A 5,054-nucleotide genomic window follows, 5' to 3' on the forward strand; every position below is an offset into this window, starting at 1 on the left:
CCATAAACCATAAAAATTTCAAAAAGAATTGTTTCTTTTTGGCTACACTTGTAGCCTTGGTACTAATTGCGTTTGTTGAGAGTGTATGCGCAGAACTCATAACAGGATCTTGGTACCTTACGATCCCGAGATTGAGCAAACTTATAGAAGGAGAAAAAGAGCCGGTTCTAGGCCGTTCAATACTCCCCCAACTAGAGAGACCAATTTCGAGGAGGATCGAGATCAAATGGGTGACGCGGAACCACCACCTCAAAGACCTTTAAAGGAGTTGGGAACTCCGGGAGCTTATAGAGCTTCAAGCGGCATTGCTCCACCCGTCACTCAAGCCAATGACTTCGAGATTCGGCCCGCGATGATAAATTTGATTGAATGGAGGCAATATAGTGGAGCAAAACATGAGAGCCCTCTTGCACACTTGAACGAGTTCGAGAAATATTGCAACACAATTAAGGTAAATAGGGTAACTCAAGAGTTTGTGAGACTAAAGCTATTTCCTTTTTCTTTGATAGGAAGGGCTCTTGAATGGCTTGAGAAGGAGGTGAGGCCTAACTCCTTGAGAACTTGGGACGAGGTCACCACAGCCTTCTTAGGGAGATTCTATTCTCAAAAGAAGACGGCCGAAGCAAGGGCTTTGATCCAAGGCTTCCGTCAAAGGGCTAGTGAAACCATATATGAGGCATGGGAACGATACAAAGAATATCAAAGGGAGTGCCCTCATCATGGCATTCCATCATATCAAGTGCTTCAAATTTTCTATGGGGGATTGAGCCCACAAGGAAAGACTAGCTTGGATGCGGGAGCGGGTGGCCCGATTATGAACAAAACGGAGGAACAAGTCATCGAGATAATTGAGGATGTGGTGAGACACCACATGGATTGGCAAGAAGGAGAGAGGGAGTCTTTAAGCAAAGGAGGGAATGCGGTCTACTCCGTCGATCACCTAAACGCCATCAATAATTTGACATCTCAAATAGCCAATCTTGGCAAGGAGATGACATCTATCAAGGCAAAGCTAGAGACTTCCACTTCACAACAAGAGCATCCCTCCCAATCTAAGGGGAGAGGTATGAATTCTAACTCTTCTCCTTCTACATCTAATAACATGCCACATGGGTGTTTGTTTTGTGAAAATTGTGGGTCATATGACCATGATACCTCTTCTTGTAATTATGATTCCCAACCCCAATCCCATTATGAAGAGGGTAATGATAATGAAAATGAACAGGTCAATGCTTTGTCTTATGATAATAGACATAGGAATGACAATCAAAGATATTTACCACCTAATCGAAGGGAACAAGGGGGAAATGCTTATAATCAAAGAGGAAATGATTATGATTACCATAACCAAAACCAATGGGGTAATAGGAACCAAAGGGACCGAAATCCCCAAGGTAACTACAACCAACAAGGTGGTTATGGTAACCATAACCATAATAATCAAGGGAATTATGGGAATCAAGGCCAATATCACCAAGGGGGGAACTCTAATAATAGGAATAATTGGAACAACAATAACAATAGAGGTTTTTCTAATCAAAATGCTTCCAATTCAAATGTGAGAGGTAATAGAGCTCCCCAAGATAACTATTATGCCCAAGCATCACCTAGTAAGTCTAATCTAGAGGAAATGATGGAAAGTCAAGCTAAAATGTTCAACACTTTCATGGCCACGAGTGACAAGAAGTTTAATGAAGTGATGACTCATAATAAAATGCTTGAAACTCAAATTTCACAATTGGCCAATGCTTTGAAGGAAGGGGCTAGCACTTCCAAACTTCCACTCCAAGGACTAGATCCTAAGAGGCCCGTTAATGCCATATCTACTAGGAGTGGGAAGGTGTTGGAAGATAGTGTTCCTAAGAAAAGCAATGAGAGAGTAAACATGAGTGAGCCTCCCTTTGAGAGTGATTATGATCAAGAAAAAGAGAAAAATCAAGAGAGTGAAAGAGAAAAAGAATGTGAGAAAGAAAAAGAATGTGAAAAAGAGAATGATTTTGAGAAAGAGAGTCAAGAGAAAAGAGAAAAAGAGAGGGAAACAAAACAATTGCAAAGGCTACCATATCCTCATAAATTTGTTAGAAACAAATTAGATGTGCAATTTGGAAAGTTTCTTGAGACATTGAAGCAAATTCATCTTTCAATTCCTTTTACCGACGCTATCAAGCAAATGCCTAATTATGCTAGGTTTTTAAAAGACATTTTGAGTGGAAGGAGAAAGTGTGAATTGGTTGAAACGGTGAATCTCACCGAGAATTGTAGTGCCATTATCATGAATAAGATGCCACCTAAGTTGAAAGACCCCGGTAACTTTTCTATCCCATGTGCGATATACAAGATGCAAATTGATAATGCTTTGTGTGACCTAGGGGCTAGTGTTATCCTAATTCCATACTCGGTATACCAAAGACTTGGGATAGGGGAACTTCTACCCACCAACATCACCCTACAATTGGCCGATCGCTCTATTAAATTCCCAAAGGGTAAGGTAGAGGATGTTCCTCTAAGGGTAGGAAAGTTTGTAATCCCGGTGGATTTTGTTGTGTTAGAGATGGACGAAGATGTTAACATTCCAATAATTCTAGGAAGACCTTTTCTTGCTACTTCGGGTGCTTTAATAGATGTTAAAAGTGCTAAAATTTCACTAAAAGTAGGAGATGAGGTAATAGAATTTGACTTGAATGAGAGCATGAAATATCCAAGCTCTAATCTTGATAATTGCATGATGATTGATACTATTGATTCTATTATAACTTCCATGCATGAGCACTTGCTCACTACTAATGATGCCCTTGAGAATGTCCTTTTGAACAAGGAAAAGATAGGTGACCAAAGCAAAGAGATGGCATTGTATGAGGAGATGCTTGAAGGAAGTACGGAATCAAGCAATGAGCAAGTGTGCATGGGAATCACAACCCATGATGCACTAGAAGTAGCTACCTCAAGAGAAGGTAAGGGTGTTCCAATGGTAGAGTTGAAACCTCTACCATCACACCTAAGGTATGAGTTTTTGGGCCCCAATTCAACTTTTCCGGTTATTGTGAATTCTTCTTTGAATGAGTGCCAAACTCAAATGTTATGTGGTGTTTTGAGAGACCACCAAGGTGCTTTAGGCTATACCATAGATAACCTCAAAGGTATTAGTCCCGCTTTATGTATGCACCACATAACACTTGAGGAGGGTGCTAAGCCTTCCATTGAGAGGCAAAGGAAACTCAATCCTCAAATGGGGGAGGTGGTGAAGAAAGAAATCACCAAACTCCTTGATGCCGGCATCATCTTCCCCATTTTGAGTTCTAGATGGGTTTCCCCCGTTCATGTGGTCCCTAAAAAGGGAGGAATGACCGTAGTTGAAAATGAGAATGGTGATCTCATTTCAACTAGAACGGTGACCGGTTGGAGGATGTGCATAGACTATAGACGTCTAAATGCATCCACCAACAAGGATCATTTCCCTCTCCCTTTTATCGACCAAATGCTTGAAAGACTAACCAAGCACAAGTATTATTGCTTTCTTGATGGTTATTCGGGTTTCTTTCAAATCCCTATAAACCCGGATGATCAAGAGAAAACAACTTTTACTTGTCCCTATGGAACTTTTGCATATAGGAGGATGCCCTTCGGGCTTTGCAACGCACCGGCAACCTTCCAAAGATGCATGATGAGTATTTTTGGGGACATGCTTGAAGCCGAAATGGAAGTTTTCATGGATGACTTCTCGGTAGGGGGCCTTTCATTCGAGGATTGTTTGTCCAACTTGGGCAAGGCTTGGCAAGATGTGAGAAGGTCAATTTGGTTTTGAATTGGGAAAAATGCCACTTTATGGTGGAAGAGGGAATTGTCCTTGGTCACAAGATTTCGAGCAAAGGGATTGAGGTTGACAAGGCCAAAGTTGAAGTGATAGAGAAGCTACCGCCACCAATCAATGTGAGAGGAGTAAGGTCATTTTTGGGGCACGCCGGGTTCTACAGAAGATTCATCAAGGATTTCTCACAAATTGCTTGACCCCTAAATGCTCTTCTTCAAAAGGATGCCATCTTTATTTTTGATGAAAAGTGTCTCCAAGCTTTCAACAAATTAAAGGAGGCCTTAATCTCAACTCCAATTGTACAAGGGCCAAGATGGGATTTGCCATTTGAACTTATGTGCGATGCAAGTGATGTTGCGATTGGAGGAGTATTGGGGCAAAGGGTAGAGAAGAAGCTTCACGTGATTTACTACATGTCTAAGACCTTGAATGAAGCTCAACGGAACTACACCACAACGGAGAAAGAGTTTCTTGCCGTGGTTCATGCTTTTGAGAAGTTTTGGAACTACCTCATTGGTTCCAAAACTATTGTCTATACCGATCACGCAGCCATTAGGTACCTTATTGCAAAGAAAGAATCCAAGCCACGTCTTCTTCGGTGGGTCTTATCTCTCCAACAATTTGATGTTGAAATCCGTGATAAAAAGGGGGCCGAGAATGTGGTTGCGGACCATCTTTCCCGACTAGAGAATGTGCAAGCTAGCGATGATGAAATCCCTATATGTGATGAATTGAGAGATGATGTGCTTTACATTTTGAATGAAAAGGAGCTTCCTTGGTTCGCCGACTTGGTGAACTACTTGGCTTGTGGAGAATGTCCACCCGATTTCTCCAAGAATCAAAGGAAGAAGCTAAAAAGAGAAGCAAGACATTATGTATGGGATGATCCCATTCTCTACAAACGAGGAGTAGATGGTTTGCTCCGTAGGTGTGTCCCGGATGAACAAGTGCAAGAAGTGCTCAAGATGTGCCATTCCGATCCATGTGGAGGGCATATGGGAGCCAACAAAACTGCATTGAAAATCTTGCATAGCGGGTTGTGGTGGCCTCACATTTTCAAGGACGCTTGGGGATTTGTGAAGACTTGTGACCGGTGTCAACGAACCGGCAACATATCCAAGCGCAATGAGATGCCCCAACAACCGATTCTTGAGCTTGAGGTATTTGATGTTTGGGGTATAGATTTCATGGGGCCATTCCCGAATTCTCATGGAAATCAATACATCCTTGTGGCGGTCGACTATGT

The 5,054-nt window shown here is 41.9% G+C and overlaps 1 non-coding gene across 1 annotated transcript; it reads right to left on the bottom strand.

Moving 5' to 3' along the window:
* Nucleotides 1–620: 620 nt before the first annotated feature.
* Nucleotides 621–726, bottom strand: LOC145583540 (small nucleolar RNA R71). Its single transcript, XR_014100180.1, has one exon. It is a non-coding gene; the product is annotated as a small nucleolar RNA R71 (small nucleolar RNA).
* Between the last annotated feature and the right edge of the window lie 4,328 nt (nucleotides 727–5,054).

This window comes from Chenopodium album, chromosome 15 (genome assembly GCF_948465745.1).
Source record: "Chenopodium album chromosome 15, dcCheAlbu1.1, whole genome shotgun sequence".
NCBI lineage: Eukaryota > Viridiplantae > Streptophyta > Magnoliopsida > Caryophyllales > Amaranthaceae > Chenopodium > Chenopodium album.